Here is a 15,315-nt window from a genome sequence, read left to right as displayed (position 1 = left end):
AAAATAAAATAAAAATTAAAAAAAAGAAAACAACCACAGGAAAAGAAATGAGAAAAAACCTACTACATGGAAACTAAACAACATGCTACTAAAAAACCAATGGGTCAATGAGGAAATCAAGAAGGAAGTTCAAAAATACCTTGAGACAAATGATAATGAAGACACAACCTCTCAAAATCTATGGGATGCCACAAAAGCAGTGCTCGGAGGGAAATTCATAGTGATACAGGCCTTCCTCAAAAAAGATCTCACATTGACAACGTAACCCTCCACCTAAACGAATTGAAAAAAGAACAAAAAAGACCTAAAGTCAGCAGAAGGAAGGAAACTATAAAGATCAAAGAGGAAATCAATAAAATAGAGATTCAAAAAACAATAGAGAAAATTAATAAAACTAAGAGCTGGTTCTTTGAAAAGGTAAACAAAACTGACAACCCCCTGGCCAGACTCACTAAAAAGAGGAGAGAAAAAATCCAAATAAACAAAATTAGAAATGAAAAAGGAGAAATCACAACAGATTCTGCAGAAATACAAAATACCATAAGAGAATACTATGAACAACTATATGCCAACAAATTTGACAATCTGGAAGAAATGCACAATCTTCTAGAATCTTATAGCCTGCCAAAACTGAATCAAGAAGAAATAGACCAACTAAACAGACCAATCACTAGAAATGAAATTGAATATGTTATAAAAACACTCCCTACAAATAAAAGTCCGGGACCAGATGGCTTCACAGGTGAATTCTACCAATCATATAAAGAGGAACTTATCCCCATTCCCCTTAATCTTTTTCAAAAGATTGAAGAATAAGGATCACTCTCAAAGACATTCTATGATGCCACCATCACCCTAATTCCAAAACCAGACAAAAGTAACACCAAAAAAGAAAACTATCGGCCAATATCGTTGATGAATATAGATGCAAAAATTCTCAACAAAATTTTAGCCAACCAAATCCAACAACATATCAAAAAGATCATACACCATGACCAGGTAGGGTTCATCCCAGGTTCACAAGGATGGTTCAACATATGCAAATCAATCAACATCATACACCACATTAACAAAAGAAAAATAAAAACTACATGATCATTTCAATAGACGCAGAAAAAGCATTTGACAAAGTCCAACATCCATTCATGATAAAAACTCTTGCCAAAGTGGGTACAGAGGGAACATTCCTGGACATAATCAAAGCCATTGATGACAACCCCACAGCAAATATAATACTCAATGGAGAAAAACTGAAAGCCTTCTCACTCAAACCTGGAACAACAAGGGATGCCCACTCTCACCACTGCTATTCCAAATAGTTTTGGAAGTCCTAGCCACAACGATCAGACAAACAAAAAAATAAAAGGCATCCAAATAGGAAGAGAAGAGATAAAACTGTCACTGTATGCAGAGGACATGATACTATACATAGAAAACCCTAAGGACTCAACCCAAAAACTACTTGAACTGATTAATAAATTCAGCAAAGTAGCAGGTTATAAGATTAACATTCAGAAATCAGTCACAGTTCTGTATAACAACAATGAAATATTAGAAAAGGAATACAGAAATACAACACCTTTTAAAATTGCACCCCCAAAAATCAAATACCTCAGAATACACCTGACCAAAGAGGTAAAGGACCTATATGCCGAGAACTATAAAACTTTAATCAATGAAATTAAAGAAGATGTAAAGAAATGGAAAGATATTCCATGTTCCTGGATTGGGAAAATCAATATTGCAAAAATGGCCATGCTACCCAAGGCAATCTACAGGGTCACTGCAATCCCTATCAAATTACCCATGACATTTTTCGCAGAACTAGAACAAACAATCCAAAAATTTATATGGAACCACAAAAGACCCAGAATGGCCAAGGCAAAAACCAAGCAGGGGGAACAAAAACCAAGCAGAGGGCATAACTCTCTCAAGCAATATTACAAAGCCACAGTCATCAAAACAGTGTGGTACTGGTATCAAAACAGACAGACAGACCAATGGAACAGAATAGAGAACAAAGAAATAAACCCTGACACCTATGGTCAATTAATCCTTGACAAGGGAGGCAAGAAGATAAAATGGGAAAAAGAAAGTCTATTCAGCAAGCATTGCTGGGAAACCTGGACAGCTGCATACAAATCAATGAAACTTGAACACACCCTCACACCATTCACGAAAATAAACTCAAAATGGCTGAACCACTTAAATATAAGACAGGACACCATCAAACTCCTAGAAGAAAACATAGGCAAAACACTCTCCGACATCAACCTCGTGAATATTTTCTCAGGTCAGTCTCCCAAGGCAACAGAAATAAGAGCAAACTACTTAAAAGAGACACATGCACCCGCATGTTCATTGCAGCCCTATTCACAATAGCCAGGACATGGAAACAATCCAAATGTCCATCGACAGATGATTGGATTCGGAAGATGTGGTATATATACACAATGGAATACTACTCAGCCATAAAAAAGGATGACATATGCCATTTGCAGCAACATGGATGGAACTAGAGAATCTCATCCTGAGTGAAATGAGCCAGAAAGATAAAGACAAATACCATATGGTATCACTTATAACTGGAATCTAATATCCAGCACAAATGAACATCTCCTCAGAAAAGAAAATCATGGACTTGGAGAAGAGACTTGCGGCTGCCTGATGGGAGGGGGAGGGAGTGGGAGGGATCGGGAGCTTGGGCTTATCAGACACAACTTAGAATAGATTTACAAGGAGATCCTGATGAACAGCATTGAGAACCTTGTCTAGATACTCATGTTGCAACAGAACAAAGGGTCGGGGAAAAATGTAATTGTAATGTATACATGTAAGGATAACCTGACCCCCTTGCTGTACAGTGGGAAAATAATAATAAAAAAAAAAGAAATAAGAGCAAAAATAAACCCATGGGACCTAATCAAACTGAAAAGCTTTTGCACAACAAAGGAAACCCAAAAGAAACCAAAAAGACAACTTACAGAATGGGAGAAAATAGTTTCAAATGATGCAACGGACAAGGGCTTAATCTCTAGAATATATAAGCAACTTATACAACTCAACAGCAAAAAAGCCAATCACCCAATGGAAAAATGGCCAAAGACCTGAATAGATTGTTCTCCAAGGAAGACATACAGATGGCCAACAAGCACATGAAAAAATGCTCAACATCACTGATTATAAGAGAAATGCAAATCAAAGCTACCATGAGATACCACCTCACACCAGTCAAAATGGCCATCATTATTAATAAGTCCACAAATACAAGTGCTGGAGGGTTTGTGGAGAAAACAGAACCCTCCTGCACTGCTGGTGGGAATGTAAACTGGTACAGCCACTGTGGAGAACAGTTTGGAGATACCTCAGAAATCTATACATAGTACTACCATATGACCCTGCAATCCTACTCTTGGGACACATGCACCCGCATGTTCATTGCAGCACTATTCACAATAGCCAGGACATGGAAACAACCCAAATGTCCATCAACAGATGATTGGAATAGGAAGATGTGGTATATATACACAATGGAATACTACTCAGCCATAAAAAAAGAATATCATGCCATTTACAGCAACATGGATGGAACTAGAGACTCTCATCCTGAGTGAAATGAGCCAGAAAGACAAAGACAAATACCATATGATATCACTTATAACTGGAATCTAATATACAGGAAAAATGAACATTTCCACAGAAAAGAAAATTATGGACTTGGAGAATAGACTCGTGGCTGACCAGGGGGGTGGGAGTGGGAGGGATTGGGAGCTTGGTGTTATCGGATGCAACTTGGAATGGATTTACAATGAGATCCTGCTGAGTAGCATTGATAACTATGTCTAGATACTTATATTGCAAGAGAACAAAGGGAGGGAAAAAAATGTATACATGTAAGTGTAACTTGGTCCCCATGATGTACAGTGGAAAAAAATTTTTTTAATTAAAAAAAAAAAAACTACTGTGGGAGAACCCCTACAGTTCCCAAAGGTAATAACCAATTCTTTGAAGTCATCTTTGATACAGTTGACCACTTATTCCTCCGCTACATTCTTTTTGTCTACTTCAGGCAACCAGTTTTCCTTCGATCTCAATGGTTTCTTCTTTTCAGTTTTTGCTGCTGGCTGCCTCTTTTCTAGAATCTTCTAACAGTGCAGTAATACAATCCTTGGTCACCTTCTCTACCACCTTCCCTCCCATGGTGATCTCATTTCATCCCGAGGCTTTAAATATCATTAATATTCCAATAACTCCTAAATTTCTCTCTCTAGCCCAGACATCTTCTGAACTCCATACTGCTACCTCCAAATTTCTATTTCACTTCTCTGTTTAGCGGCTCTATTTGTGAGTTACTGCCATAAAACTTCTGCAGATTCCTTCAAAACTCAGTCACTTATTATAGCAGTCATTGATCCTCTTGGACCTGCAGGTCAGTGAGGGTCTGATGACCTAAGGTGGGCTCAGCAGACAGCCCTGGTCTACCTGTAGCTGGGTAAGTGTCTCACTGACAATCACTGGAGGACCAGGTCAGAAGACCACAGCTAGTAGAGAAACCTCTTCTCATAAGGATGTAAAAGCACAAGAGGTTGAGATCACCCTTGGGGGCACATTTCATTCCCCTGCTTCATTTTACATGCAATGACCCACCAACCAAAGCCAATCACACTGCCATCCCCCATCAGGAATGGGGACAATGTGTTCTAGAGGATACAAGGAATGGTAACCACAGCGTGTAACAGACATCTTCCTCTTTACATCCCCAAGCTCCTCTCTGCCCAAGCCTGTTCCAGCTGGAGTCTTTCTATCTTAATCTTCTATCTGTTCAAGACCAAACACTCAGAGTCATCCTGAACTCTTCTCACACACTCCTCTTCCAAAAGCCTTCAAAATATGTTCAGCATCTGATAAAGTCTTACCATCTCTACCTCCCGTTTCTTTGAGCCATTAGGGCATGTCTCCTGATTCACTCCATTATTCCAACAGGTCTCTGCTTATAGTCCCCTCCCTTGCCCCAGTCCACATCCCTTAACTTACCCCACGCCCTCCAGATGACACCTCATTTCATTCAGTCAGAATGAAGTCCCGACCAAGACCAAGGTCTACAAGACCCTGCATGATAACACTTATTACCTCTCCAAACTTGTCTCTTGCCTGTCTCACTCACTCTGTTCTGGCCTCAAAGGCTTCTGGACAAGCCAAACCTTATGCTCGCTACCTACCACATTTTCACTAGTTCTAACCTGGCAATTTCTTCACCTGGATACCTAAGTTCCTTCAATGTTTTGCTGGAACATAACTTTATCTATGACACCTACCTTGACTTCAGTATTTCAAGTGGTAGCCCACACAATCCCACACTTTAAACCTCCACACTCTTCTTCATATCACTGATGAGATAATTGGTCACATAGTTAACTTATTTATTATGTTTGCTTATTAACCACCCTCTCTGAACACCCTCCAAACCCCTGGTGCCATAGGGGGAAAGAAAGATTTATTGTGGTCACTGGTGTATAACCTAGGCATTATGAATAGCACCTAGAACCTAGAAGGTTACAAAAATTCATTCAGTCATTTATTCCCACTCTCACCACCTCAGAGCCCAGACACCTGCTGTTCCTTGTCCCTGGAACATTTCTGCCCAGTTTCCCTCTCATCTCAGCCCACACATCACTCCCCCAGAGTCACCTCATCTTTAGTACACACCTTCTTCATGCCACTTTGTCCCATTTCCCTGCCTCACTGACCTCATCATACATTCACACTGTCAAAAATATCCTATTTACTTGTTTGCTTACTGACTGTCTTCTCCTATGGGAGTGAAAGCTCCTTGAGAACAGGGCTGTGGTCTCTCTTACTCATCACTGTCTCCTCATCTCAGCAAACAGTGCCTAGTGTGTCAGTAAGAACTCAAAAAAGCACTTGCTTAGTAGATAAAGGTCCCTTCTCAAAGGGGAGGCAACACAAATCTTCTCCACCTCATGTAGAAGAAAAATTGCAATTGCCTTGAAGGGAGGGAAAGCTTAAAGAAATTAAACAGAGAGAACATGAGTTCTGTGGTTAAACAGTATGTTCCCAAGTTCAGTCATCCTTAAAAGCTGTAGGAGCATGCACAACATTTCCAAGATAAACAGGCTTGAGAACTACTTGAGGAGAAAAACCAAGAAAAATCAGCTTTGGTGCTCATTTTAGGTTAACTAATTTCCTCAATATAAAAAAAAAAGCATAAAATGAACAAGCAAGTTATTTGATGTTTCAAATGATTAAGTGTAAGCTGAGACAGCTTTGAAGTAGCTGCCACATAATCCCCAGGGGAGGATCTGCAGACAAATAACCAGACTATCCTTTGGAAATAGATTTCCCCAACAAGGGGGAAAAAAATAGAAAAACATGTCCTACACAAGGTGGAACTACTTGCACTTTCACATTTCCAAAAAAGGAAAGGAAATAAAGATATACTAATTTTTCAATAAAGCTAGAAGTACAGTTACATTAATTAGTTTTAGAATACATTATAAATAACAATTATGTTCAGGTGGGATTTCTACTATTATTTTCTTACTTACTAAAAACACTGGCAATGGGGTTTCCACTGTGGTGCAGTGCGTTAAGAATCCAACTACAGTGGCTCTGGTCACTTTGGAGGCTCAATTCCCTGCCCAGCTCAGTGGGTTAAAGGATCTGGCATTGCTGAAGCTGTGGTATAGGTCACAGCAAAAGCTCGGATTTAGTCCCTGGCCTGGGAACTTCTGTATGCCACAAGGGCATCCATTTGAAAAAAAAAAAAAATTTTTAATTAAAAACAGTTATCAATGTTTTCAATGCACATAACACTTTTATTACAATCAGCCCGTGAAGTAAATTTCACAATTTCAGAGATGAGGAAACAGAGGTACAGACAATTTAAGCAACTTGCCTGAAGTTACTTCGCTTAAATCCAGAGAGTTTTGCTTCAGAGCATATGCCGTGAACCCCTTATGGTAAAAGCTTCTTAAAAGGTAACGGCAGTTTAAGGAGTGCTGACAAGGAGCTGAGTACAGTGGCAAGCACTTTGTAGATACCGGCTTATAGACATAAGTGACTCAACCTAATCATTATTTTCTTAATTCTAATCCTGTATGTCCACCTATTTTACAATGTAAAAAAAAAAAAAATGACCAAAAGCTATTTCCACTCTGTTCCTTATTTGGTCTGCACTGAGACCCAAAGATTTGCCTGACAACCTTGTGGATATCATTTTTAGCTATGGGACTAGTTTGGGTCAGGCTCCTAGTTCTGTTAACAGCACAACAAAATGAAAATACACAAGTCGACTATGTAACAGACAAGGTAGCTGGTTCTTGCCATTTCACTAAGCACTAAAATAATTTCATATTAATGGAAAATTCACTGCATCAATTCATATGAATATAAGCTCCACTATTCTTAAAAACCATGACTTAATTGCCTTTATAAATTTAGATAAATAACTCACATAACCTAGGTTAGCATCTACATTATCAGGCTGTTTCATCACATCAAATAGAGTTATAGAATTTCAGGCAGTTTCTTGGGATAGAGGGAAATGTTATTTACTCTCCAACTGTGAAGGTCACCAGCTTCGGCACACAAACCTGAAGGTGCTTTTAAGATATAATAATAATTGTGAGCCAGTGGGGCCTCTGAAAATACTCACTAATCTCAAATTGATAATCAATGGTCAAGTGACACACCTCTCAATGTATGCCTTCACAGACTGAAGGCTGCCATTTCACTTGCCCTCACAGGTGCTCTGAGCTCTGCCCACAAACAACCAAATGCAAGTTAAATACCTCTCAGAGCAAAATAAAACCACTCTTCTATTGTTCTTGTGTTTTTTTGTTGTTGTTCTTGTTTGTTTGTTTGATTGATTTGGGGCCATACCTATGGCATGTGGAAGTTTCCGGGCCAGGAATCAAACCTGCACCACAGTTGCAACATGTGCCACAGCTGTGCAAAGGCTAGATCCTTAACCTGCTCCACCACAAGGGAATGTCCAAGGGTTTTTACAAGTTGTCCTAGAGGAGTTATAATCAGTCCTCATTATACTTTCCAACACTTGACCAAACCTGAAGACTACCATAAGGCAGATGGAACATTCCTGAAAAGATGTAATTACAATCTAATAGTTGCTTATTAAAGGCTTAATACAATGTGAAACCTGTCTGGTTTGCTCTAAATTATAAAAACACATCCCTCATATTAGAGCAGAATCAATAAAATATAACTCAATAAAATTAAGAAACATATACAATAGTTCAGTACTGGAGACAGCAGTAAGAATGAATAGATTCAGTTAATAGACACACACACAAAAAATCAACAGAGGAAACAAGTGTAATGTTTAATTGGCTTCCAAAGGTAATAAGCTAAATTTTTAAAAGTATTAAATGTACATCTCACAGAAAATTACATTTGTCCTTGACTTTTGCTTCTCTCTGATACACACATTATTAACACATCATAATATAATATATATGCCACATACTGAAACTGTCCCAAGGCATACAGTTATATAAAAGGAAAGACATTAACATTTACTGACTCATTTAATTTTGTCATCATCTGATAATTATTAAGTGCATTTATCAAGCCTCATAAGATTTATACAAAATGGATAATTTTACCCTACTCTCATAGCCCAAGAAAGAGTGTATATTTAAAGCCCAAACTGTAAAATTGCAATTAGTCTTACTACTCTGTTTTAGTATTATTTAGTATTTTTTTTTTGCAAATATAAAATCCCACCACCAATCAGCCATATGTCACCTTGAGTCAGACTGTATATGCCTTGAGACAGGAAGAATCTTTACTCTAGGCATTATGCTCAGTGAAAAAAAGTCAGAGGAAGACAAATACTTTATGATATGTGGAATCTGAAAAACAGAGACTAGAATGGTGGTTACCAGGGATGGTGGTAGGGAGCAGATGGTGGGAAAATGAAGAGATGCTAGTCAAGGAGTGCAAACTTCCAGTTAAAAGATAAGTAAGTTCCGGGGATCTAACATACAGCACTGTGATTATAGTTAATAATACTGTATTTTATATTTGAAAGTTGTTAATAGTATAATCTTACATGTTTGCACCACAAATGAAATGGAAATTAAGTGACATGATAGAGGTGTCAGCTAACATTACAGTGGCAATTGTATTGCAATACATGTGTAAATAATCAACACATTGTACATCTTAAACTTATACAGTACTACGTGTCAATTATCTCATTAAAGCTAAAAAGAAAATGATGTTGAATTGGTAGATTATATTTTTTCTAGGAATTTACCTGTTTATTTTATTTCCAAGTATGTTTGCCTAACGTGGAGATGAAATTATGAACAACAAAATGGACACCACTACACATCTATAGATAGAGATTAAACAAGAAAGGAAAGGGAGGGGAGAAGAGGAAGAAAGAATGCAAACCCTAGAAAAGAGTTTCAAAATAACAATTGTGAAGGAACTAATATGGAGATGAAGGGGGAGTCAATTGAAAGAATCATAATAAAACTGGTAGGTCTGATAGGAAAGTTGAAAACAGGTGCAGAGTTTTTTAGAGTTTTTCTTGATTTTTTGTTTTTGGGTTTTTTTTGCTTTTTAAGACCACACCCACAGCATAGGGGTCAAATCTGCAGCTGCTGGTCTATGCCACAGCCATGTCAATGCCAGATCTGAGCCACATCTACAACCTATGCCACAGGTCACAACAACACCAGACCCTTAACCCACTGAGAAAGGCCAGGGATCAAATCTGCATCCTTATAGATACTAGCTGGGTTCATTACCCCTGAGCCACAACGGGAATTCCCCAGAGATGGATCAGAAGAAGGATCTTCTATGAAGAAAATAAAGGCACAGAGACTAGAAATTGTGAGATCTCTGGAGAATGACAGGACACCTTGTTTGATAAGAGTAGTTAGCATGCAGAAGAGACTGTCAACTAAAAGGAAACAAAGCTCCAAAGGTGGCTGGAACTATATCAAGAAGGCTTCCAATCAGGCTGATGAGCCTGTGACTAATCCGAAAGACAATTAAGGTGCCAGTGAAGACTGTTGAGGTGGGAAATAACATGATAAAAGCTTTGATTGAGAAAGATCTTGCTGGCTGGCACCTCTCCAAAAAATGGGCCGTGAAGGTTAAAGAATGGAGGCTGGGAAAAAATACAGTCTTAAAAGATGTTACAAAAGGTGGTCATAAAAAAATAATTAACAAAGCACATAGTCACTTCCATTTGTGATACATAAAAGTTAACAAGCCCCTAGATTCTGTTCTGGTTCCTTGGAACACTCAATGTGGGTCTGTGAAAATTACTGCAAGATGTTTTATTGCTGTTATTTATTTTCATTGTTTTGGGTTTTTCAGTTTTTTTTTTTAAGCCCTAGAGATGAAGAATAGACATAGTTAAAATCACAAATAATCTAATATGAATACAATAGAATACAGGTATGCCCAAACAACTACACATTTTCTATCATACTATGAAATAGGTCGAAGTGTGAATTCTAAAGACAAAAGAAATGGACATTTACTAAAATAAATATATACCAAGGACCTGGCTTCACCACCTCGTGGGGAAGTAGTTGTCATTACCATTTACTAGTTAGGTGATACATAACTCCTATATATTAAGTAAGGATGAAACCAGGGTTATCTGACTAAGAAAAAAAAATCTCACTTTTTATCCACACTATGCTTGAACAAACCACACACTGCAGCTTATGACCATGAGGGAATTATGAAATTGATACCGTCGGTCAGGACCAGCATACAGTTTGAAATGGGATAAAATACAAAATACCAGTAAGCACTTATCTTAATAAGGGTATCTAGTATTTTATAAAATATTAATTTCATATATATATTTGTATGGGTGTATTTAAAGGGATAGCATTTATTTAGGGGCATAAATAAACAGGTTTGAAAGCTACTGAACTTACTAATGCTCAAAACACAGATAGCTATTATTCAGCTTACTCTGGGGAATAACTAAATGTTTAAAATTCTAATAGTACCTGCTCTAAGTTTTGCATATAAACTACTACTATTAAATTATTCCCCCAAATCACAGTAAATAATGATTGATACTAATATACAGTAAAGTCCTGGATTCCTAGACACCCCTCAAATGTAAATAAAAGTTACTATTTAGTTTTGAAATAAAATAAACATCACAAATAAATAATGTAGCCAGTTTGCCTATTTTCCAGATGATTTCTACATTTATATTACATAACTACTTTCTTGACATGTTTAATGATCAACTTTCAAAAGTGCTGGGAAAAAAAATTAATACCAAGACTTCCTTTTTAAATAACAAAATTATTCTAGTGTGTTAACAAAAACATCCCAGGTTTATATCCCAGACCACCATACTAGGCTGTAAAACCTTAGTCAAATTACTTAAGCTTTCTAATCCCCAAATATCCTTGCATTAAAAGTGAGAACGAGGAGTTCCCGTCGTGGCGCAGTGGTTAACGAATCCTCCGGGTTCGATCCCTGCCCTTGCTCAGTGGGTTAAGGATCCGGCATTGCTGTGGCTCTGGCATAGGCTGGCAGCTACATCTCTGATTAGACCCCTAGCCTGGGAACCTCTATATGCCGCGGGAAGTGGCCCTAGAAAAGGCAAAAAGACAAAAAAAAAAAAAAAAAAAAAAAAAAAGTGAGAACGATACCATTTACCACACAGGCTTGTAAGGTGCACAAGGAGAAACCATATGTAAAGTGCAGGGCAAGAATGCCAACACTTAGAAAATGTTCAACAAATGTAACTGAAATTGCATTTCATGTTTAATGGTCAGCATGATTAATTTATGCAAAAAGCCGATTGTAGCTTTCCAAAAATTTCATACCAATTAAACTGACCTTGAGGCAAATGAATCACAGAAACTAAAGTTTTAAGGATATTTTATCCATATTCCCAACTTTTCCCCAATTTGTCAACCCTTTCCTATCACTCTTCTCATTGGTAATTTGGAAAAATGAAAAGCTTAATCTCACCAAGCCACACTATGGTATTTAATGTGATAAGTTCCAAGCCTGTAAATAGCAAAGCTTTCAGTCTCCATCCTGGAGGATTAATGGCAGTAAAGGAGGTGGAAAAAGACATAATGTGACAAGTCCAAAGTTGCTAGCCCAGCAACACGACCAACTGTACATTAAAACTCCCTAAATGGTTTTGGACCACTGCAGCGTGATCAATGTGCACACTGCGTTATAAAGAATCACTTAACAGTGGTTTATTTCCGGGGTGTGGGGGTGGGGAGGAACAAAATGCCAAAAGACGTAATTTGATGAAATGGCTAGGGAACACGGATTTTAGTTTTGGGTCACAAACTATTTTTCCAAATGAGCAAAGGAAATGTGAGGTTGAAAACTACACTCTTTAGGGAGAAAATTATGAAAAATAAGCCAAGCACCAGAGGTAGCCTCCACCTGCCCATCGACTCTCAGGAGAGTCCTCCTTCTCCCAAATGGTTTTACTTGGCAGTGCTTTCCCCAGAGTACAAAAAGATACGTGACATGGTGCAAAAGCTTATCTTCCTTGAATATATATTAATATTTATATAAGGAAAATTAATCTGGTACAAACGGGGTGACTACCATGTTGAGAAATTTCTCCATGGAAATCCTGGGAAGATTCTTCATTCTCAGCAAGAGGATACGGCACCAGCCAGGCACCTCTTGAGGTCTTCAGGTCCTCAGTTCCAGGTTTAACGATTAGTATTTACGTGGGGACCTGGAACCAGAAGGATGAATATAATACAACCCAGATCCTCAACAATCCATGTCTCACGGTGGCAGAGTTGAGTCAACTATGATAAATAGGCAGTTTCCAAATGTACCCCTCAAAACCACCCTGTTCCTCCTTGCCCTGAACTCCTTGATCTGCATGCCTGGCCAAGGCTGACCCACTTTCTACAGTGGGAACAATCCTTAGGCAAGTGCGTGACTCTCCCTTCCAAAACCCTTAAAAAACCTTTAAGAAGACACAAACAGGGATGCCATCAGTTTAAGTGAATTGTCATGGAACTGTCCATAAGAAATTTTTCAGGTAAAAGGAAACTAAAGGTCTTTTATAGACCTAGTAGCCAAAGAATCATTTTCAGGCTGGAGACTAGAAACTTCTGTATCTAGAAGAATCCCAGGGTCTTGCATGTGGGCTGTGGTCAAAACAATGAAAAAGGCTCTGCTCACATACAATTTTAATTTGTCTTCTCAGCCCTGCCCATGGCTATAACTCAAAAAAAAACCAGGAGGGGGGTTCAGAAATCCTATTTCTGCCCTACACCATTTGCTGCTATGAGTCAAGTACATAGTCCTCAGAAGGCCTAAACAGTAGCCAAAATATTATGTTATAAATCAGCTTGTATTGCCCATTCAAATTAGTCACGGTTGCCTTTAATTGGCACCTTCACCTTGGATGGCTCATTGCAACATAAGAGCTCAGACACTGGAGGACACAGCACATCAATTTGGTTTCTGATTCTGCACTTAACTAACAACAGAACCTCGGGTCATCTCTTAACCATAAACTCACTTTCCCATCATATAAATCAGAGATAATAATAACTCATAGGTTTGTGGATTAGATGAGTGAGTGCAAATAAAAGGCCTGGAGCAATGGCTAAGCACAGAGCATGCATTTAACAAATGCTAGTTATTAATACCATTGGCAGAGTGATATAATAGGAAAAAAAATTTAGATTTTGATGATCTTGGCTCAAAACAATATTCTGCTGGTTATTCTCTGAACTTCAGATTCTTTGTCTCTAAAGTTGGAATATTTTCACATATTCCAGAAAGTTTCTGTAAAGACTAAACAAACAAACAAACAATGTTATTGAACCTAATACACCTAAGGCATATAAAGGGTGCAAAATCAGAATCAGCAATCTTTGGTTTGATCTCATTAGCAGCCACAACACTTGCGAAGGTAAATGTGACCAAATCCACAAATTAAGGAAGAAAAAAAACATATAGCGAAAGAGAACAATTTGATTAATTTGCCATGGTTCATTCAAAGTCATAAAGAAAATGAGAAATCTTAAAAACAAGAAACAAACAAAAAACACCTCCAGTCTATAAAATGAAAAAGTGAAGATATACCACAAATCAAGAGATGGCCAGAAAGTCCCTGGCTCTCCTGCAGTACAGCAACCCATCCCCAAGGAGTGAGCATCAGGCTCTGAGTGACGTTGATTGCTTATGTGATGAAGGAACAAAGCAGGACATACATTTGAATCTATTTAAAGAGAAAAGAGGTTAAGGCTATAGAGCCCTCATTTTGTTCTTTCAGAGGAAAGCAGAAGTAAAGTACAGTTCACCGCCTAACAATCGCAAAAAATAGAAGTAGCTCATTCACAAAACCTGAAGCCAAGAGAAAACTTGCTCCCCAATTCCCTCTCAAGAGCTTACATTATACGCCTGAAGTCAAATCCTAATTTGAGAAGTGCTGCTGCTTCCCTGCCTCCTTTACCCTCCCCTCCTCCTACTGTCTTCCTCAGCCTCCTGCAAGGCACAGTTTCTGAACTCTAAGGGAGGAGAAGTTTAAGAAAGCTGTAGTGGGAAATGTAAGAATGTCCCAAAGGCAGGCATGTAAAGATCCTAGTTCTAAAATGGTCAGAAAAGGTTTGGAGAGATGCTACAATCTTTTTTATGAAAAACACATTATTCGTGATGATCAGATGCAGACACAGATGATTCCACAAATACTGGGAAAAGATGGAAGCACCCATACCATATACCCTTTGCTTCCATTTTTGACTATATGACCAGTCCATATAGCCCCATGGAAATGCAAAACAGCTTCCTACAGACTTATGTGTGAACTGTTAAAACGCCACTGACAGAAACAATTAAAATGTCATAACATGAACGTGAAATGTATCAGGATGAAGAAATATGTACTGACCGTTGGTTGTGCGGTCTAATGGCCAACAGCTTGAGATTTTCAGACTCACCCTCGGTTCCAGACTAAGCCACTAACAGTTGATGATTTAGAGCATTTCAGACTTTATTTTTATTGAAGCTGGATTCATAAAATGCATGCATCTGCCAAAAGCTTTACACTTTTTGGAGGCAATCACCAGAACCCCACGTAAAAAGAATTTGATAGTAAGAGTCCATCTGTCTGAACACAAAGATGGTATAATTCTGCTTGAGGTGAAACTGAGAACAGTGAAGATAAGAGTGCAACTGTCAGTCTGAGACTCTGAGAGCCATATTCTTCTAGAGTATGAGTTCAGTGTTAATATCAAAAGGCTTGGTGAGCTTTCTATGGTCTCTTCAACTTCATGCCTG

General features: G+C 38.2%; 1 protein-coding gene across 38 annotated transcripts in view; it reads right to left on the bottom strand.

Moving 5' to 3' along the window:
• The window catches only part of CNTN4 (contactin 4), a 1,001,048-nt gene that overhangs the window by 943,355 nt on the left and 42,378 nt on the right, over window positions 1–15,315 (bottom strand). For 8 of the 38 annotated variants that reach the window (XM_084989167.1, XM_084989186.1, XM_084989204.1 and 5 more), the window contains exon 2: window positions 12,616–12,751. The exons of the other annotated variants lie outside the window; for them this stretch is intronic. The gene's annotated coding sequence lies outside the window, so the exon portion shown is untranslated. The remainder of the gene's footprint in view (window positions 1–12,615; window positions 12,752–15,315) is intronic. 38 annotated transcript variants of the gene reach the window in all.

The sequence above is a fragment of the Sus scrofa genome, chromosome 13 (genome assembly GCF_054392235.1).
Source record: "Sus scrofa isolate SSC_HxYL_T2T_F1_AM1 chromosome 13, Sscrofa_HxYL_maternal_Yorkshire_Landrace_v2.0, whole genome shotgun sequence".
Taxonomy (NCBI): Eukaryota; Metazoa; Chordata; class Mammalia; order Artiodactyla; family Suidae; genus Sus; species Sus scrofa.
This window is presented reverse-complemented; position numbering and strand designations above follow the sequence as displayed.